Genomic DNA, 23,349 nt, shown 5'->3' on the forward strand with positions numbered 1-23,349 from the left:
AGGAAGGGAAAAAATCTGTGGTAATACTTGCTTTCATCAAGATGACGTCGCAGTTTAAGTTGCGTGCTCGTGCAAGAAGATTCATCATGCGATGCACGAGCCAAATGTATTTTTTTTTTCGAGATTTATATAGGATTCCATTAACTAGCAGACATTTCTTAATGTTTCCTTTAAATAAAGATGTTATTTTTTATACCAGTTATTAAATTGAATATTATGGACAACATCCATATCCAGCAGATAACATAAATCATGCTTTGCACTAAACGGCATTATACTATAAAGCTAATAAAAAGTTAAAGTATTTACAATGACAAAAGCCGTGTAACTCCTAAGTTTTATGGATTTTTTTGTATTTGTTTTGTAAGTTTCGGTGAATTCATCTTCTCAGAACCTTAAACAGTGATCACAAAGTAGCTTTTATTTTTGGTTGTGTATCCAATTATGCTATTTGAACAAAGTTTACTTGCGTCTCCATGAATAATTCAGGCTGTCAACACAGCTGCGCACACCTGAAGTCTTGAAACAATATTTTCGGATGTGCTGTCACGAAGAATTCACAGAAACGTTCCCGGAAGTTTGCCGACCAAGTAATTACTTGTTTGCATTCACTTTGGAGTGCTTTCTTTTCAGATTACATATACTTGCGCTAAATTCGGTAATACCGCACAAGTTGGTTATGAGGATTGATTCTTTTTTTAATATAAAATTGTTTAAAAATGAACACTTTTATAAATCTTTAGGGTTAAGATAGGCTAATGGGTGTAGGGATGGCTTGATGTCTCGACTCACCTTCAAAGAGACACAGATTTGAAACCCAATTTCTTGAAAGATCCACCTTCAATTCGTTATTTATGTTTGAGTGAAATGCCCTTATCATTATTGGTGTGGTATAGATGGGAGATTGAAAATGAAAATCTGCCCTCTTCAGAGCGAGTTATTACCAGAAATAAAACTATTATTGAATTAATAGGAGGAAACTGACATAATTTTACTGGTGTAGGGAAGAATTTAGGATGGAATGAAAAATTAGGAAATAAGGAGCTTTGCATATAATGTGTTCTTAAAAAATCCACAGTGAGTTCCTAGTGGTTAAGGGAAGGCATTTGAAGTTATTCACTGATAATATCGTACTTTCGTCTCTTTAGAGACTTCCTATCCTTTATTATTTCTGTCATATTTCTTTTATTTTAAGCGATATTTTGACACCAGATCGATGAGTTTTCTATCTTGAACTTGATGAAATGAAAGTTTTTCATTATAAGGTAAAGTGTCATGTTTATCTTCATAGATGCAACAACGATCAGGAAAATATAAATTGAACATATGGAGATAGGATTGCAAAGGCCCATGCCCTGTAAAGAATTGATTAAATTCAAGTTAAAAGAAGAGGCAAATAAAAAAAAAGTCGATGTTCTGTCTTCAGAAGAAAGAGCACATCTATATTACCCAATTTCGAGGGGATACTTTGAGATTATTTCTTAAGGCATGATTAAGGGCATTAGGGTCAAGTGTGGCCTGTCTGAATAACTAATCAGTAATTTCTTCCCTAGTACACCCAAGTGAACTAAAACTACGGTAAATCCAATCTCAGTTCTTAGACAATCTTGAAGTCACAAAGTTCTTGGGCAAAAAAGGGGGAATGGGGCAATGGATGCAGTCCTCAAGTCATTGCCCACGCTTATTATTATAGGGCATTGGTCCAAACACTTGCGTATGCATGCATCTTTGACTTCAGTTTATAGATTAGTCGGAATTTAGATGGAATATCGCATGGATATTTTTAGCAGCAAGCAAATGCTCCAATGTAATCGCAGCTTAAATTATATTGTTGATGTGACTGTGTGCGAATTAAATCAACTCAGATTATTAATGAACCTGTTTAATTTTTTAAAATTCGCTTTAAAAAGTAGTTTATATGTGTAGTGCGTCTATGATGTCATGGGATTCGACTCAATTATGAAGATTCATGTACATAATTGACATTACAAGATTAAGGCTGTTAAAAAGAAATTATGTCTAATGTTTATCACAATCTGATGCTTGAAAATACTTTAATGCGCATGGTTCTTTGAAAAAAAGTTATGCATAAGAAATATAATCGAAATTAAATTCACCCATTATTTTTGGCGAAGCAGCTGGTCGCCAAAAGGGGTTTCTCAACCTCATGTTGATTGTTTCTTAAAATGTCACCCAAGGTTAACATAAAAACGTTTTTTACTAATCGTAGAAGAGATTTTAACAAATAAAAATATAAGACAAGGTTAAATAGATATTGTACAACTATTAGCAAAATTTTGCAATAGTGTCTAAGTAAAAATCAATAGACCAGTATTCAGGCCAAAGCCAGGTCGCAAAAGGCAGTCACCAATATAAGATGCTTGATGTTCAAAAACATGTTCTTTGTAATCCCGTGCATCGGCTTTCTCAATCAATCCAGGTTGTGTGCCTTTAACCCTTTTTCGTTCGTTCCTCGAACGTCTGGGATGTGCCCGAAGGGGGAAGATGCCTGCACTTTCCCTCACGAAATAAGTTTATTCTTTCCTTCGCTTTCACCTCTTGTGCAACCTCATTACGTCCTTCAAAAATTTTGTATGCCCACAGATCGTTTGGTAGATTTATTGGCGAAAGATGAACAATCTGGAAACACTGATGTTATCATCTGTTTAACAAATGTAAATGTAAAAAATATGCACACATTCGTTCGTTCTTCTCTATCAGCCTTTAAAACTGAGAGTTTTTAAAAATACAGTTTTATTAGCGTTCCAAAAAGTATTAAATGGTTTTTTTTATCGAAAATATTGAGGTCAAAACAAAATCGTAAAATTTGTGACCTTGTGGGGTACCTTCTAAATAAATTAGAATTTTAATCTCATTTGCAGTATATTTTCATTTTTTTAATGAATGTATAAAACTTTTCTTTCTTATGATTAAATTGGTTTATTTTCCTTTTATTTTCTTGGAGGCACAATCTTTTATAATTTGGTTTAGATTTTCAGACTTTTTTTAAGAATTATTTTCTATTCATTAGCAGAAAAAGAGTGATATCGCTAACTATAAATGTTTTTAAAAACATTTTTCTTTTTAATGTTTTCTCCTTTTCATCCTTGACAATATTTCATAGTTTATTATCATAATTATTATGAAACCTTGTAATCAATTCTTCTTGTTCACTACCTTTCATTGGCAGAGGCGATTTCTCGTATAGGTGCTACAGGCACTCGCTTCGAGCTTCAAACTACATTCAGTCTGAAATTTTACTGCTCATTTTCAGTTTTTTTCTCTATATATTGCCTCTAAGCGCTATTTTTATTGTTTTACCATAATCTGTTTATGAATTTTCCCATATGTTTAACAGTAAGTATGGCACAGCATAGGCAAATTTAGCTCGTGTGCCATTTAGCTGACGTGCCTTTGTCTACATAATCTCGAGCGTCAAAACCTAAGAGACCTCAAAATATATTCGATCTCCATCACAAAATGTATTCGAAAGCCAATAGCAAATTTACAGCATTGGAGAAGAACTAATAAATAAAAAATAAAACTTGTGGTCTTATATTGTCACTGCTCGTAGTAAATTAAATTAAGCAATTAATGGATAACTCGGCCCTCAAAATAGTTTGTATTGTTACAGTGAATGCACAACGGCTCAGAATTTCAAAACTCTTTCGTATTTAGGCAATGAGTAAACAATCGCGCAATTCTTCTACAGTCACGAAAAAAAATCAAGTTAAATGCAAATATGTTATTTTTTTTAAAATATGGTTGTATTGATTTTTTATACGAATATTGTTAATATTTTTGCTAGCCGAAGAGTACTAAAAATTCTGGTTACCGTTGAGTGTGAGATATGCAAATTGATAAATATGGCATTTAAAAATATGTGCATCATGTTCTGCACATATTTTTATGTGCCGATGTATGTAAAAAAATATGCAATACATTCATTTTTCGTTACATTTTCTGCGTGTCTGTAGGGATTTTATTTTTCTCATCCTTTTGGCTTTGTAATGAATGCCTATCATAAATCATATAGGATATCTCTAAACTACAGGCTCCGGCGAGGCTGTGTTTGACGTAATTGCCGCTCATCATCCGGGTATGACGCGCGAAGCTTCTAAAAAAGGCTATTCTCTCTCCTTCTCTTCGGAACGCTCTTACACGCACTGCCTCGGAGAAGCTCGTAGTGAAGTCAGCCATCTAACTCTCCGACCCGCCACGAAGGCACACAGATTTAAACCATAAAAACTGAATGACCGGAGCGCCGCAACAGCAACATTGGCGGGAACTGTGGTTGAGTCCTAAGGGCCATCACCGGTCACGGTACAACACTTCCCGAAGGAAGTACGTCCCGTCATCGATGGGTGGAGTCAGATCCTCCCACTATTAGTGTACTCTCCAGGGTGGCGAGATCCAACCACCATGCCGGAGGCATCTCATCCTCATTTCGAGGTGTCCCCCCGGGGGGATAAGCTCGTAGTAAAATCAAATGTTTGATTTCTTCAGTTAAAATGTAAATATAATTATTTTTCTAAAACGTTGCATTAATTGGAGTCGCAACAAATACACGCAACCCTAATTACGACAAGTTATTTCCACTGAAAATATCGATTTGCATAGCTATTGCAATTCCGCTTACTTACATGTGGTATTAAAGTTGGGAGAAGGTCATCATCCTCTGACCAAAGCACCAAAAAGCAGATCTCAAAACGAGACATTAAAATAATTAAATTTCCATAGCTTGAAATTAAAATAATTTTTAGTTGCCTATTTTTTGGTTGAATCTATCCCCATTTAAGAAGAATCCATCACTATTTTAATTTCTGAATCTATGCTTGCCCAAAACCTTATTTCATCTTTTCTTTTTGTTTGTTTGGTATTTTATTTTCCATTTATTGTTAATTTCTATCCAATTTATCCATTTTTATATTTAATATTTAATTTATATTTTAAATTTAAAATGTTTGTTCTTAAAACTTAATTTATTGATAGTGTATCTCGTTTAAAGTAATTGTATGCAGTAATTGATACTAGTGAGAATTGTTTTTGGAATTATGGATCTCAACTTTTAATTATTGTGTGATCCAGTATCTGTGTTTGAATACATTATGAAATGGATTTGGTTATTGACTCTGACTTTGAAGCTTATATTTTAAAATTTACTAGCCAATTTTGGCGACTAGCTGCTCGTTAACAATCTCAATAATATTAATCATGTCATACCAATCAATTTTGAGCTATATGATATCACAATAAAATAAAGTGCTGTTTTAAATTTAGCTTTGAACAATAAATATATAGTAATCTGATCAGATAATGTCGGCAAATTGGCGAATAAAATTTATGAAATTGTCTACTTAAGCCTTGGGATTAGGGTTTGACGGTTTTTTAAACTAAATTTGTCACATTTAAAAACCGGTTTTTCTGGATATTCCTTTTCTTCAATATATATATTGAATTTTATATGTTGGGACCGATTCGTCAAGCAGCTGAATACTTAGGGCGACGAAATGCCAGTTTATTAACAAGTGAAGGTATATTTAAATTTCTGTTAAATGAACTAAAAAATTTAAATACTAAAATAAGTTTGAAAATATTATATGAAGAACGAATACAAGACAAAAGAACAGTAGAATTAGCAACTCTTTTGCTGTATTGGCAAAATCAACAAATCTTTTTTAGTTCAACGAAGAAATCTAGTATACTTTCTTTAGTTTCAAAAACCAAAATTATTAAGTTATCTGGAAAGATATTGACTAGAATATTTCCAAATTCTTATGTAGAAACCGATTCTGATGAAGAGCAAATCGAAGAAACTATTCATCAAAGAAATGTTTTTTAAGAAGCCACGAAAAATCAATTCATAAGTTTCTTGAAGGCTATGAAGAATCCAAATCCAAAGACACTGAATGTTGAATTTTCATTATTTGAGGCAACGAATAAAAGAACAAAAAAACTTAGATTTGTTATTTGATGCCATGAAAACCTTAAAACCAAGCTCAGTAATCAGTGAACGAGTATTTTCAATTTCAGGCAATATTGTGTCCAAAATAAGAACAAGACTTGGCCAGTGTTCAGTGGATATTTTATGTTTTCTAATTTCTTTTTTCTTAGGATAAATTAAAATTAGTGAAAATAATATTAATATTATTTGACATTTTTGTTTGAGTTTTCGTTATTTTGTATAAGTAATATGTATATGTAATCCTTAATTATTTTTTTTCATATATTTTGACTCTGATATTGATTTCGTTTTTTGTTATTTTATATAAATAAAATATTTTCCCTATTTTTTTTTATTTTTTTTGACAAAAATTCGAAAACCGACTAAAACCGGGTTTTTGGAAATATTGAATTCGAAAACCGGTTTTTCCAAAAGTCGGTTTTTGTATAAACCCTACTTGGGACTGCCAAAAGGATCTGTCGAAATATTAGAGATATCTATCGAAACATTAGGGTCTTATGATGTTAGGCAACTACTTCCGACATAGCTAAGCTTCATTAACTTTCATGCGAGACAAAATTATCAAAATCGGCTCAATGGATTTGATTGGCGAATTCTATTGTGAAATTTCTCTATAGATAATGTACACTTAAAAAGTTTTTTTCTATTTATCTCAAAAATGGTATATGGTGAAAAGTAGATGACCCTTGATGATATATTTTGATGTTATGATCTTTTATATGAGACAAAAATTGGCGAAATCTTTATAATTTTAAATAAGTGATGCCTCTCTTAAGGAGCATTACATATTTAAAATTATAATTTTTATATATTGTTTTCCTCATAATTTTAAATATATAATGTTCCTAATCCTGTAAAGTGGTTATATTTCATGTTTTTATGCTGTTTATATTTTTTATTCTTGTTATAAATATATTTTTATATTAATTCTTTATTTAATAAGTGATAAATGTTGGTCCATTTGTCAAAAGCCTTAAACCCTTTGGCAGTGCCGACATAAGTTTAAAAAGTAAAAGGAAAAAATTTAATTAAAATTTATTTTGATTGTTAAAGAGCATAATACAAGATTAAAGAGATTTCCAATTAAAAGATACAAAAGCTTGTGTTATCCCATTTAGCGATTAAAATAATTTATGTGCTAGAAAACATTCTATTCCTTGTCGTCGATCTCATTTCCCGATATTTTGTCTTTATCAACAGCCATCACTTTATTACAATTCAATCCACGTAATACTGGTTCGACTATCTTTATACAAAACGGAACTTTCCGCTGTTAACATAACGATCCTAAAACAACTATGCTCTTTGATATACATCTTTTTGTACCGAATGACCTAAACCAGAAACAAGAACTGTTATAACGAAACTCCATTACAAGCTGTCCCGAGACAGAATCGAGGAAATCTATTCGTAGAAAAAAAAAAAAAAAAAAAAGGCAAGGCAAAGTGGGCCAATTAGTAGTCTCGCCGCTAAAGACCTCCCGCACCTTTGGTACCGTTTGCCAGAACGATCTCTTTTTTTCCCTTTCTTTTCAGATTATCATAATCATAATGGATCATGCCACGAATGGTGCGGCGTTCCCTCGAGGGACAGCAATGAATGTGAAAGAGTGACACCGATTCTGGGACCAAAAAACTTATCCTGGGAACTGCCAGCGGTCCATAAAAAGGGTTGCGAGACAAAATGGATTGAGTTGAGATTTTGGGAAGCATGTTTTTGTCGTATCGAAAATAGGATTGAAGCAATTAAAGACACTTTTATTATTATTTTTTTTCATAAAAAAAAGGGTCATCAAGAAATTGTTTTCATCATCTGCTGTCATCCAGATGAATTCGATCATTCCTTTCTTCTGGTGGGAGTGTTTTGGTGTTAGGAATATCATAGAACAGTCGCAAAATCGGAGTTCTTTTTTCGTGATATTTGAGGAAAGTTTGTCAGACAGCTTAGGATAATACCCTGACATGACTCAAGTCCGACACGTGCTGTTTTTAAATCTGCACTTGGCTGCAGGGCAGAGACTGTTTTGTCTGAAAAACTAAGCTCACAGGCATTCGTTAATGATTTTTTTTAATCCAAAAGGCAAGAATATGAATCCAACTTTCCTTCTATTAAGGTTTAAATCAACTAATTAATGTTGCAAATATGAATTTATGTATGTTTCGCTAGAAGACAAATTTTAATTTCTGAAATGAACATGAATGTTCAGTATTGCATAGTATGGAGAAAGAATCGGAATCGTCAAAAGCCAGACTTTTGGAAAATGTATATCTGTCTATCTATGACAAATTAACTCAAATTCTTCAAATTTTTAGTAAAATGCGTTCTTCTGAGAAAGTCTGTCCACCCAGCTGTTCAAATATAAGTTAACACGATAGTTACAAAACGTGGATATGTAGATAGATAAAATTCGGTTGACAGATTTAACATCTATATTGTACATCTGTCAAATTTTGAGCCACATCCAACTAGGGGGTTGACCATCTGTCGGTTTGTACTTTCAGAAACATAAAAACACAATTCAAAAATGCAGTGACTTATTTTTATAAAATCTGATATGGGATTTTGTGACTACAAGGGCAGTTTCTTGTCAAAAGATTGTTTCGATCGGTTGATGAAAACGTATTTAAAATTCGGTTTTCGAATACTATTAACGCATGCCAGGAATCAATAGCCAAATAACTGGCCAATAATGACACGATAGATTCAGTAAAAGTGCTAAATTTACGCCAAAAGTTAATATTTCGTAACTATTGCACGCCAAGCCATGTAAGGCGTTCCCTTTTATAACAGATTTATTAGAGAGGATCCGAGAAAGTTTTGGGGTGACCACTTCTGCTGGTTTATATTTGTAGATACATAAATAACTGAAATATTTTCTATCTCACATTAATAACTATTTGAATTGCATAATCACTTCGAATAATTACCAAGTCAGATGGATTCTCGAAATTCATGATTTCTTTTTTTCTAGTGTAAGGGCATATGGATGGCAATGATTTTCCTTTCTGTGATTTCAATTGCGTCAGGTGTCTTTTCTTTTAACTCAATTTGTAGGATTCTGACTATTTAGCATGAAATTCCAAAACACGCCTCCGCCATTCCCAAAAAGATTCCGCACCTTCTGTTTTCACCTTGAATGCTGAAAGGGCAGGTGGCGCCCACATCGAGAGCGGTGCGTTTCGCAACATCCAGTAATTGTTCCATTATGGAACAATGGGTGCGTATCTTTATCCAGTCACGACGCGACATTTCCTCTGCTTGTTTGGGCTGCAGGATGTTTCGCCATCTCTCTCCCTCTCTGTCCAGATATCTTCCATTTTCAATGCCACGACGGGCATGTATCAGAAGGAGAAGGAGGTCCTTGTGTCTGGAGAGATGCAATCAGACACATTGTTCGCGAGGTTGTTACTTAAACGACAATTCATTCATTAAGCGAGAATGACAGCATCTTGTTGAGATGACATAGTGATCGGGTTAAATCTGCAGCTGCCTGATTGAAGGTTTGGAGAGATCCTGATAGTAATGATCTATCAGGTTAGATAAATACGCAACTAATGTTAAAAAAAATAGAAGAATTGATGAGGATTGATTGTTGAGCTTAACAGATAAATCATCTATTTCTAGATCAATTGCAATAATTTCAGTACAGAAAAATTCCACAATCATGAATATTTTTAAGCAATATATATTAGGTAGATTCCTATAGGGAGATTACTTATTGCAATAGTTCTCATGACAAGACTGGGAAATTTCTGCAGTTCTTCGCCGATCATGGTCCTCATATACCACCCCTCGTTCAAATATATAATATGCGTATAACGTTTTGCCCATGTTATCTTGTAAACAGCATAACTAGAATAATTTTTCTTGGAATTTAACTGGCTTGGTATATGTTGTTAGAAATGGAAAAATATCGGACGAATTCGTAAACGGGCCCATCTAGCTCAAAGAGGGCTGGAAATGGAGGATTGAAATTTTCATTTCGCTTTAATTTTCTTACCATTGAAGATTAAAAAAAAAATCCAATTAACCAAATTAGCGTTCTCATTAAGACGAACAACTTTTGTATTTAAAAGTAGTAGTTGTATTTAAAAGTTTTGTATTTATAGTAGCAATATTTTAGAAGTTAGGGAATGAAAGGTGATTTTCATACTCTAATTTTGACTGTTTCTAACAACAACAATTTGGAACAATTCAGAAGTAGTAACTTAAATGTAAAGGAATCTACCTTTGCCTTCCAGTTTGCCGAGAGAAATTTATTTTAATAGCAAAGGTGTATATTAATCGGAATAAATTTTCGGCAAAAATCAAAACATAAAAGAAAACATGCATATATTATTAAATCTGGGAATCACTGAAAAAGACTAGGAATATCTCTTTAGCAAATAAACAATATGAGAGTATATTTTATTTTTATATATATTTCCACAATATAAGATTTTGCGCTTAATTTTCATTTATTGGGAAGATAAACTAATGTTCATCTTGTACCTTTTCCTACAGATCAGTTCTATTAGTGCTCTAACATAAATCTGTTTTGATTTAAACTCATACGGAAGTTCATTCCTCCAGTTGCTGAGTTACATTTGCATATGTATGAATAGACAGACTGACAGGCTATCAACCCATTCAAGGATTTAGATCAAACTTTGATATAAATCTGCATTTAAAGTAACAGATTTAAACGAATTTTTATCTAACTTGTAAACGCCTTTAATGTGCTGTGCTCGGATGCATACAAACAACAGAATAATTAAATTCATGCTACTTGATTTTATCCGAAATTCGATATAAATCTAGAAAATTGGTGAACAGAACTGTTTTTCTTGTAACTTGTTCTACCTGAATTATCATATTCACAGACAATTAATGTATTTATATCCAGATAAGTCTTCCCGAAACTTTCTCATATGCACTCTGGGTAGTGTACTTCTGGATTATAAACCTTATTGGCGAACAATAACTAGGGAAAAGCCTGTTGGTGTGAGATCTTTGCCGATTAATCAATGGCCCAAATGGATCAAATTTTGGCGATGCGGTTAATACACATACATCAGAATGCCGCAAGTGTATTAAGGACGTTTTTTGTCAGTTAGATTGAAACCAAAATTTGAACACAGAACTATATTTGCAGTCACAAAATTAAAATTTATATATTTCATTTCAGTAATTTTTATATATTTGAGTTATTGTTTTATATGCATGAAAGTACAGACCGACAGACTGTCAATCTTTGGACGGATTTGGTTCCCAATCTGATAATCATCTAAACTTTATATGTCTAAAATTTGGTGCATGGATTTAACATTTAGCCTTCTTCATTTTGTAGATATTGCGTTAACTTATATCCTAATAGCCTGCCAAGAAAAACTTTCTTCGAATGGATTTGAAGTGAAGTTTGGCAGAAATCTACAAATTTGGTATAAAGACCAAATGCCAAATTTAATCCTTTTAAACAAAGCGTTTTTTAGTTATCTTGTTCGCAAACAGACGGACTGACAGACATAATTCCAAAAATGTTTTTTTTTTTTTTTTTTGAATTCGAGAAATTCTGAAAATATACATTCGCCAAAATCTAGAATTCGAATATTTTGTCTATTACAATACTTTCTCTTTGTATATTTCAAATGCGGGAATTGAAAAATTAGTTTTCAAATTTACAATATACTTCATCAAAATTTCCCATTTGTAGACTCCTCAAAAGCTCAATCTTGCAATTTTTTTTTTTTAAATTTTTAATTTGCATCTACTTATACTATTTTTATACACTTCGTGTATAAGAAATTAAAAGAGATTGGCAAATAATCGGGGATTCTGATTTAAGAAAAAGGTCCCCCATTGTATATTTCCCTCCAATCAAATCAAATCAAATTATGTACTTTCTTTATTGATTTAATATGGTTCAAAATTGTCCTCGTATTGCTTCTGAACAGGATGGAAATCTAACTGAACTAAACTACCTCTAGTTCGAAATGACCTTTTAAACTAGATTAACTATCAACCGGAAGTCAGTGACCATTCTTCCTAAACAGAGGAGATAGTTCCGAGATACGCATTCAAACATTTACGTCTTACTAGCTGGTCACTAATGGCGGTCATTTTGATTTGATACAACAGTTTTATGAGAAAATAAATTTTAGATGATTGATAGATTTTAATAGATTAACATTTCATTCAAAACAAAGCAACATCTATTGTGAATGAACTTTATGATTTTGAATGGAGTCCAAATGATCAAAGGGATATTCGAGTATCGCTGTACTCCTCAACATTTTATGTTCCTCGCTAAAAGCTTTGGTCAGCGATTATAAAATTAATAAGCAACTATCAATTTATGGGTGGTATAATATTTAGCTTATCTGGAATTAGAGTAACTTGAAAGCATATAATCTTATACAAAATAGCAAAATTCGTATTCAGTTTCATAGCAAACCCATTTATAATAGTGAAAAGCATACAATCATTGAATTGATTTTAGTATATAATTTCATATATATATCTTCTGGAGACGTCGGTGTCCTAGTGGTATAGTCTCAGTTTCAGTCTTAGGTAGTCAAGATTTAAAATCCAATTCCACCATGAAACTTGCACCAGGTTTGGTGCAAGTTAAATACGGCAGCTAGAATATATTCAGTAATGTGGAGAAAAGAATAGATATGAGATATTCTTTATTCAAAATCGTCGTCGTCACTGTTCATTTTAACTTATTAACCGCCACCTTTTAAAATTAAGATATCCATTTTAAAATCTCTCGTGTTGCTTCAAAATGATGTTAATATACCGAACAATATACAATTTTAATCTTAGGTTGTGTGTTCTGCAATTCTGTCATTTACCTCTACTGGATAGTCTCGGAATAAGTTCTCAACAGACTCATTTGCTTTCAAATTTTCATTGGATGTGTGTCTTAAATTCATTATTTACCATCAGATTGATAAAGCCATTCTTGTTCAATTTATTGTTCTTTTGCAATATTAAGATATCCTCCGTTGTTTCAAGTTTATTAGACTATATTTTGTAATTAAATTGTTAGTATTAATAATTAACTATAATTTCTTTGATTATTAATTATTTTATTCGCCGTTCTCATTGTTATTTTTATTTCAGCAGATCTTTTACTTTGCATTTATGATTTCTAAAATTAATTCTTTTTTAAATTTATGATTTCACAGTAAATTATAGAGGGAAACAATTTTTCTAGAATGAGCGACTAGTTTTTCCACTTCAGTCGAAAATTTTTGGGGAGATTTTAGAGGATGTAGAAATGTAGACCTTTCTTGTAATGGCTTTTGTGATTATTTTTATTTTTGTGAACCTTATCTTAAGAGCATTTTATTTATTTACTTTGGTGTGAGAAAGTTTCTCGTTTCAACAACGAGTAATTTTCTTGCATCGAGAAGATGAGAAATTATCTCTCCAGTTCTGTTTGTATAGTTTTTTTTAGTAGATATCAACATTAGTTGCACCTTTACCTATAAAATGTAGTTTGAATCGTCTCTTATTTTCACGTATACTAGTAGCAGCCCCAATAAGAACAGCCTTACAGAGAGAACCTCAAAGATATTAATATGAAACATTTTAAAATCTTGTTTTATTTCGAAGTGAACTGTTTTCCTCCATTTTATCTAGAATTGGGGAATGGGCATTCATACTCAAAGACCGAGATGAAATTCAATGTTTAAAAGTTTAATCTACTTCTTTAAACTCTGATCGAAAAATCCACGGTGATTTGATAGTAAAATCTTGCCTTCGGGGGCTGTTCGAAATATGATTTTACCAAAACCTGCCTTTTAAAGAGTAGGCTTTGATATATGTAAATTCCGCCATGGTTAAATGTATTCCTATTAGTGCGGAGCGAAAGTTAGGAAAGTGGTACCAACTCGGTATATTCCTCTTCATCTGATCACTTGAGCATTATGAGGTCCGTCCCATAACTGCTTTCGTATTACTTCAAAAATGGACGTAAACGTAAGTACACTTAAGGACTAATCAAAAGTTGTAAATCAAAGCAATTGTTTTAAAAAAATGGTTATAAATATAACTCATGTTCACGTGAAAGCATAAAAGGCGCTACATCAGCTTAATTTGGATTGGCATTGGTCCTCTTGGATATAATGAATGATGCCACAGTAATTAACAAGATAATGATGATATGCACAGTTAGTCATGTGGCGATCATGCCATGTAAATTGATACCATTACAATTGTGAAAAGTTATTCAGGAATAGTATTATCTCTTTTGCTAATAATAAAATAAGCCGGAAAACATACAAGTAGATCACAATTTCAACAAATCAAAATTACAGAAATCGGACTTTTAATTGTAAAAACTGAAAAAAAAATCTCTAAGCAATCATAAACAGATATTAATTTTCTTTCAAATGCAAACGATTTTGATATGAATGAATGTTTTATTTTGATTAGTAAGTAACAACTGTATAATAAGTTTTATTGTTTAAAGGAAAAAAAAAAGCTATAAAAATGAATCTGGCAGTGTTAATATTTTTCACTCGAAATATATTAATTAAAAACAAATTTACAAAATTTCGCATCCATTAATTTCAGCAAAAAGGGAATACTTTCAATTAATTCAAACTTTCCACCTTTAAAAATTAAAACAGTATAACCTTGTTATGTTGCTTTTCTGCTAGAAATAATTTTTTTATGGACAACAGATAAACAGCAGCAACAACAACAAAATAAAAACTGTTACTACATTAATGTATTCGCTAACGATGGAATAATGGAACGAAAGAACGAATGGTATCGGTTCTTTTGTTATTTCTGTCGGAGTGACCTCTATCACGTCAATGGGGCTAGCTGTGAACCTGCCCTACTGACGTGGAAAAAGATTTGTTTATGCATTCAGGTCGAAAGGAATGAAAGTGAGGTTCACGGTTTTTTTCCTTTTTTTCCCATGATGTCGCAAAAATGGCTATTTTGTTCTTATTTTAACGATGTCATAGTTTAGACGAATTTATGAAACGAGGTACCCTCTACCAGATACTTCTGTTACGCTTGACATTATTAAAAAAAATTCTGATGCAACACTTTGTAAAATTCCTTTTTACATCATATTTTGTAAGAGATTAACTTGCTAAAATTTTGCATAATAAGACTATTTACTATTAAGAAAGGTTTATTAATGGTGAAATTGAATTCCATAAAATGGCGATAATTAATTTGATTTCATAAATGCGACGGAGCATATTTTCTCGTTACGCTATTAGCAACATGGTAAAATTAAACACTGAGACGACTCTTAATCCTTTAACAACTAATGGGAAAATATACATCCCGCTAACTTTATAAAATTAATTTAAATAGTTTTTAATAAATGTAGTTTTTTTTAGGAGTTATTTGGCCATGTTCCAGTTTCTGTCTTAAAAATTATTTGGGAAAAGAATTTCGAGCAATTTATTCAGAATCTATTCTTTTAACTTGAGTTGGAAATGAAGAAAAGATTTTTAAAAATTCATAGTCAAGGAATTAAGCAGTGCATTTTTTTTTTCCCTTCCCGCGCCCGTTTTTTCCCATAATCATATTATTTGTTTTCCTTCATTTGATATCTTATATATTTTAGATAAGAAATATTATGAGCAGAACATTCATTTGTTGATAGTCTTCAAACAAAATTAATTTTGAATACTTTGAGCATTAAAAAAATTTTAAGTTGAAAGGTTTTTTCAACAAAAAAGAGTAAAAGAATTACGAAACCTTTTTCATGTATTATCAATACTGAAACACAAAAATTTTTGGAGCTATTGTCACGTAGGTACTTTAGTGTGGCACTCAATGACACACACAAGAAGTAGAACTAAAGCAATTTATTAACTCAACTCGGAACTGAGAACACAGTGAATGACAAATCTTCTGCTTTTATACTAATAGAGAAAGTTCCAGAATACTATTCTCGAGACAGTAAGAAAGGTCCAGAACACTTGTCTGGTAAACTAAAAAAATGTCCAGAATCTTTTGGAACATGAAATAAAGGAAAACATAAAATCAAGGAATTAAATATTTACACGGACTGTGAATCGCATTGTCTCTAGCGGGATTCGAACTTACGATATCTTAATTAAGAGACCAGTGCTATGACCATTTGGCCGTGAAGAGTCGACTGCCTCTTTTCAATGCGACACTATTAACTCAAGTGGAATTTTAAAGTCGATTAAAAAAGGAAAAAAGACCTTATTGATCTGAAGGAGCTTTTGAAAAACTCTTGAGAATAATGTTCTAAAATTTAAACGGTATTTGAATATGTTCGAGAATCTCTAGAAATAGTTTTCAAAAAAATCCTTTGAGGATTTTCAAAATTGCAGGGCCCTTTGGCATTTGGGCGTTTGCCTGTTTGATCTGGTTTTAATTTTGCAGAATAATAATTCTGCTTAATCTGAACTAGAATAAATAACAGAACGATAACTTAATAATATTAACAAACATGTGAAGAAATTTTGCTGATGGTTTCTTTTTCTGGATATTTAAATGGTATTTTGGTTTCCATTCATTTGCATAAAAAAAAAAAAAAACTGTTAAGTTATTTTCTATTTATCATGTATTATTCATTACATATGTAATATTTTTCAACATAATGTCTTTAAGTTGGCATACTTTTATCTACTTTTATAAATGCGTCCCAAGCAGGATGGAACTATATGTAGAACCGACTGTTTGATTTATAGCTAACAAATTTGGAACGCAGTTCTCTTTTGAATAGCAAGTATTCATTAAAAACAGGGGGGGGGGATTTTAATTTGATTTTTAATTAAATGAAACCTAAATGAAATTCTGACTTTATGCCTCAATCTTAAAGCATTTACCCGAAAAAAAACATAAATCCGAAAATCTATTTTTACATCACTTTAATTTTTTTTAAATAATTTTTTAATAATAACAATTTTATTTCCATGCAGTTTTTAAATTTTTTTAAATTTAATTTTAAACTAAATTAGTAGTAATGTTTTTCGTTTTTGTAATGAAATTCGTAGGAATTTTACTGCCAATCTCTCACTCAGTTGCTTTTACCAGTGTTAAAGTTATGATTTTTAAAAATTTTATTGACTATTAAATTCCACTTTTTTTTTATTGTTTTGCTTCTATCCGAGCTTGTTATGGACAAAACAGCATATAAATGAATAAAATCAATCACAAAGTATTAGTCTTTCGCATTGTTGATATAAAAGTGGTTAAAGATAAAAATGTCTAAACCCTTTAAAGGGCCATTTTTTTCTAGTCATATTATGTTAAAATATTTTTAGGCTTGAAATTAGAATAAGAAAAGGGATTCATTTAGGTTATTAAATAAATTTAATTTGATTAATTAATTTGATTAATAATTAAGTAACAAATCAAGACACGTCATTTTGTGTGAGATAAAGAACTGAAGCATCTAAGTTTCTGTCTTCTAAAAAAATTTGTCAGAACGTATGCCAACCTACAAAATTTCATACAAAGATTGAAAAATTTGGTGGGAAGCATACTTCCCACTGCTCTAGAAAGGGTTAAGAAGTTGCTTTTGATTTTTAAAAATTTTTCTGTGATAGCATTTACACTAGATTAGTACTCTTTTAATTATATACAGTATAATATAGATTAATATTTCAGTCGAGTTAATTCAGGAATAATATTTCATAGTTCGAATAATATAAGAAACTCAAATTAACTTTTAAGTTATGCCATCTGATTTCGTATGATGTATAATTGGTTTAAAAAATTCTTTCAATGATATCTAAATTCTTTTTGTTGCTTATCATTTGACTGAAAGGAATGTAGTCGATATGGAATGTTTTGCTCTTTGTATCGAAAAACTTACCAAATGATGAATGATTTGTGTCTGTCTGCATAGTTTGGCCGCCCTAATGCAGAGCCAACAGCTGCGTTCCTGGCAGGAACGGCCTTGGCATTCTTTCCAGTTCGAGAAAATAAATTAAATCAATGACACTGGCATTTCCATTATTTATGGTTTCACCTCATGAAAGTAAGACACACAAAACAGACTCCCTGGTGTGGAATAACTTTTAATTAATTATTGTTTTGAAAAACAGATGGAATACCAGCAGATGAACTACTAAACAGTTTACTTAACCTTCTGAACTGTTTTGAAAGTGACGCCTAGTGTCATCAGCTATGCGTCCGTCACGTAAGCGGGTCGCATACGCTCACGTATGATTCCATTCGTAAGCTTAAGGCTCGGTGATTTATGCACGTGATTCCGAACAAAACAGTAACATTTATTTGTCACACTTAACATGGTATAAGGGAGTCAATTGATGCTCACGTGATACACATCAAATGCGCCTCATCAATTTAAGCACGTGTTTCAGCAGAAGGAAGTGATAGTATGGATTGATTCCTCCACTTAGATTTTCAGAAAACGTTATGGCATTTTAACAAGAACAATTGTCGATTTATTTTATACAAAAAAAGAAGAAAACATGAAAAATTAACAGAACAAGTGGAAGTAGCTCTTTCGAGTTGGGAAAGAAGAATCAACTTCTTGCCGGTCGGATTGCATAGTGGGTAGTGATACAGCAGTCCCCATAACGGTTTATCTTAACAGAATTCAACATGATGTTGTATACCATGCCATATAACAGCTATAACATACGTTATATTATAGTGATTTGTTATGTGTTGCGATTTCTCTCTGTTAATTTGAATACCTAAATCTACTTTAGGCACACACCTAATAATTATCAGAATACCTAAATCTAGAAATGGATAAAACCCTAATTGCTTTTAATTTGTTTGGGGCAGCCCGGACAGCCCTTCCTTTTGGATGGATGAATGGACGAAACTTTATAAACATCTATTTATTATATATTTAGCACGTACATTTGTAATATTAGCTGGTATTAACTAGATTTAATTTATATATGTAAAGAATTGATGCATCGCCGTATTTGATCGTTCGATAAAATTCTGCAATAATAATGGCAGTGTTGCCAACTCTAAAATATTTAATAAAATAAAGATTATAAACAGTGTAGATGTTCAATTCAGTCTTTTAGAAGAATAAATAAATCTAAAAATGGATAAAACCATATAGATTTTTAATGTATATAACTTTTCTGTCCTTTATTGCTTATAGCAGTACTAGAGATTATTTGATTACTGGTGTTTAAATGTATCCATTCTGAAAATTTACGATAGAAAAAATGTTCAAGTACGATATGTTATGTGATAAAAATTGTTTGTCGCAATTTCAATGAAACCAGCATACGTCGGATGACAAACTAGTTGTGTTTAGCAGGGATTTTGAACTTGCGTTTAGAAGAAGCATCCAATGGCTGCTATATATTTGGTGTTGTGAAAAGAAATCGGTACTTTGTAAAGTGTTTGTCACAGAAAGTTATACAACTATTAATTTTTTTATTCGATATTCTTTTATCATTTTTACAGAGCTAATTTCTTCTAAAGATGATCATTCTCTGCTAATTTGTTAAAGCAACGGGAGACTTTTGTATTAAATTTCTACTTGCATGTTCATAGGGACAAACCATGTTTACATGCGTCAAAGGACATCGCTGACATTAAGTTAGTGTCTATCCTTCATGGTCAGATTTTAACTCAAATAACAGTGACTGGCAGTTTTTTTACATTTTGGTTAATAGACAATAAGGGAAAGAAAACCACATAATAGCGAATCTTTCTAATGGTATTGGGCATGCATTATATATTTAGTTGTGTTAATATTATTTTTAATTCAAAGATCTCTAAATAAATTTAATTTACACAGAGGCCTCGAGTCTAATCAAAGCAATGAAATTTGAAATAATCATTCTGAATTGATTTTAAGTAAACCTATTCGTATATCTTTCCCAAGAATCTGATAATACTCTGATTATCGCCACATTGTACAAGAGCAAAATTTGTCGTTTGTTGGAAATTGACTCCATTGCGGATTACTCTTTCCAGCGAGCACATCCATCAACGAGTGGTAGACCTGTTATCGGGAGTGCATTAACTATGTCAATAGGAATCCATTAATTACATCTGTCTCGCCATTCCATACGTTGAATGGAAAACAATAAGGTTGTTGTCATGTCCTGTCAAAATATGACATTAATCTCACGAAACAAACAAACCAACTGGGAGGTCGTACATCTAAATGTATTTGCTTTCTATTCAAGTAGTAGGTCATTGAGGAAGAATTTAATTTCTGCAATAATTGGAATGTTGAGGCCCGAATCCTCCAATGATAGGATTTCTATGCAGATTTGCTTTAAATAAAATGCCATCATGAGTTGAAGGCTCTTATGTGTTGGTACTATATCAGTTGGATGTTGACTCAAATTCTTTCCTTTCTGAAGAATTCGAAGCAGTCGTGTGCATTCCCAGTAACCTTTACAGGAACAAACTAATCTTACCTCCCAATTTAAATAACATTTATATGTTGATGACTCTGACACCGTGGTTGCTTTCTTCGCCAAGCAATCCGAATTGATTCAGGTGAACATGGGAAGAAAAAAAAAGAAAAAAAGACGATTATTGGGGCTTTCCCAATGCTCTCTCATCATAAAAGCCTCATTATCCCACATTACTAGGTAAAGTGTTGAGCCTCCAATGCAAAATACGGACGCGTTTGTCCCGTGGGAAGTAGTTGATTGTCTGTTTATATCGCACTTACAGGAAGGTGAAAGTGACGAGCCCACGTGTCATGGAAGATGGTTCCGGAGTGGGAGTCCGCGCCATTCATCGAAAATTCGGTGAAAGACGTCACCCAGTATGTTGTTGGCGTGCAAGGACGTTTGTTTCTGCGCAGCTGACTGTTGGGTGTCTTCCTGACTTTTCAGTCCTACGTAGAGTTTTATTTGGTTTGGTTTATGTCCCCAGAACTGCTTGTTAACCAAAACCTTTGTAATCTTGAAAGTAATTGTATATCAAATCTAAGAAAAAAATTTGATTAGTTGCACCTACTATTGATACTAAGTGGACTACTGGGTAAGTGTCTTTCTAAATGTGATTTATTCCGTTGATGAGTATAAGTTTCATAAATGAATTAGTTGTATGCTAACATCGCGCTAAATGTATGATTCAATCTTCGCGAATTCAGCTATATGGTCTCTTAAAGAGAGTTGCCATGAAAATGCTGTTAAATTGAAAGAAATCTTACGCAAAAACGTTAAAAGAATACTTGATAATGTTTTTTTTATTAACGTAAATTAATGATAAATGGGATTGAATTTGTCTAGATCTTAATCACTTTTCTGGCACATATGTTGTAGCTGTTATTATTGATGCTTAGATCTGGGAGTAAAATGATCCCATAGGAGTAAGGCATCTGTTTGTTATGATTACAATCATGCTCTAAAAAGAGACCAGTACGATTACGTAGGTGGCACTGGCATAGTGAGAGTAAATCCAGCATGAGTAAAATATTTTTCCACGTGCATTTTCATCATATTTGACCTTAAAATGAGAGATGAATACATTCATCTTTCATCGACAAGCTGTCCTCAATAAAGGCATTTCACTGTTGGTGTGGAACGGAAGTGAATGCTAAGTGTCAATGGCCTCCCCCTATGACTGTCCCCCTTGGGCATCTGCATTTCCACCCCCTGCATTTCGGGTCACTCAGCCACTCGTAGGTGGAACGTCTGGATTTTGATTCTAGGTTTGTTGTGGTCAGCTTTCGGCTTACAAAAACAGGCATTACTTTAGGTGCATCATAATTAGCTCAGTTTATAGCTCACTCATGCGATTTTTTTTTGCGGTCAGTCTTCATAATGTTTATCTTAATTCGAAGTTTTGTTGATTTTCTTGGCTATTAATTGGAAGAAAATACTGTGACATCAATTCTTTAAAGCTATATAGTTTAGCATGCAGTAAGCAGAAATGAAAAGAAATTATAAAGTCTTGTGAGTATTAAGTTTACCGACTTTAAAAAATAAGAAAATATAAATTTTTATTGTAAACATTCAGAATTTTCAGTTTTACTCTCTATTCTTTTGCATTAATCATCGCGTCTTTCTCGATGAAATTTCCTGGTTGATTAATCTTACAAAATGTTTTTTTCTTTTATGAATATAAGCTATTGCAAAAATGATATTAATCTGTTGCTGCTTTGATAAAAAAAATATTCCTGATTGCCATGCACATTTGAATGGAGATTTTAGTTTTAGTTGCCTTCTTCGACCAGTTTTATTTCCAATTTATTTAATTTTACATTGTTGTATTTTTACATTCTCGTATGCTAATATAGAGTAAATATAATAATCGTCAAAAAAAATTCGAACTCGCGATTTTGACGAATCACCACGTTTTAGATCTCCCTGAGTTCTAAAAACACATTTTTGGAAAATGTACGTGTGCTTGTCTGTGACAAAGATAATTTAAAGACGCTTTGAGCTTGACGGTTGAAATTTGGTACATTGTCTTTACACCAAATTTGAAGATTTCTATCAAATTTTGTGTAAGCTCTGTTCAGAATAAATCTGTTAGTCCGTCTGTTCGTTTAAAAGTTAACGCGATAATTATAAAACGAAGAGAACTGGATAAATAAAACTCGGTACACAGATTTAACATCCATAGTGTAGACACATGTTAAATTTTAACCCAAAAACTAACCATGAGTTGTCTGTCTGTCGGTCTTTAGTTTCAGAAACATGTAAACGCGATAACTGAAAAACGTAATGACTTAAATATATTATATTTGGTTTAGGATTTTATAATTACAAGTGCAGTTTTTTGGGTCAATTACCTGTTTTCAATCGGATTGGGAAGAACATATCTAAAACACAAATTCGACTTTTGGATACTATGAACGGATGCTAGGGATTGATCGCCAAATAACTCGCCAAGGATGACACTATGGCATGAATTTTGCTCTTTTACTGAATCCAGAAGTTGATTTTTAATAACTATCGTAAACCGATGTCACGTAAACTTGTTCATGCTACAGAACTTCTTATTAGAAAGTATACGAGAAAGTTTTCAGGAAACCACTCCTGCTGGTTTAACAGAATATTAAAAACAAACAATGAACGGTTTTATAATTTCTTTCCTCTAAATTAAATCATTGTTTCCTTTGCCTTTTCAAAAATATACCAATTAATTTATATGGACCTGTTTAGGGCGAAGTAGTAACATAATAGAATATATAGTAAATGAGCTTTTGCATTACGATGTATGCATTCACCAAATATTTCAGAAAAATATTCAAGACGAAAACATAACCAACTCCTTTTTTTAAAAAAAAAAAAAAAGAGAGAGAGAGAATCAGTAAAGGGATTGATGATTTCAGAGAATTTTAATCATATTTAACAATATGATAAATTTTTTAAACTATCAGAAAGTGTGTGCACACTCCCCTAACCTAATTACTTGTGCACAAAAATTCATTTTTCATGCTAAACATGAAAATAATTTTAATCAAACTACGA

General features: G+C 32.1%; 1 protein-coding gene across 3 annotated transcripts in view; it reads left to right on the forward strand.

Moving 5' to 3' along the window:
* LOC129975267 (epidermal growth factor receptor kinase substrate 8-like protein 2) overlaps nucleotides 1–23,349 on the forward strand; it is a 156,529-nt gene that overhangs the window by 84,670 nt on the left and 48,510 nt on the right. Inside the window, exon 1 of one of the 3 annotated variants that reach the window (XM_056088319.1) lies at nucleotides 20,748–20,908. The exons of the other annotated variants lie outside the window; for them this stretch is intronic. The gene's annotated coding sequence lies outside the window, so the exon portion shown is untranslated. Of the gene's footprint in view, nucleotides 1–20,747; nucleotides 20,909–23,349 lie in introns of those variants that run through there. 3 annotated transcript variants of the gene reach the window in all.

Source organism: Argiope bruennichi, chromosome 7 (assembly GCF_947563725.1).
Source record: "Argiope bruennichi chromosome 7, qqArgBrue1.1, whole genome shotgun sequence".
Taxonomy (NCBI): Eukaryota; Metazoa; Arthropoda; class Arachnida; order Araneae; family Araneidae; genus Argiope; species Argiope bruennichi.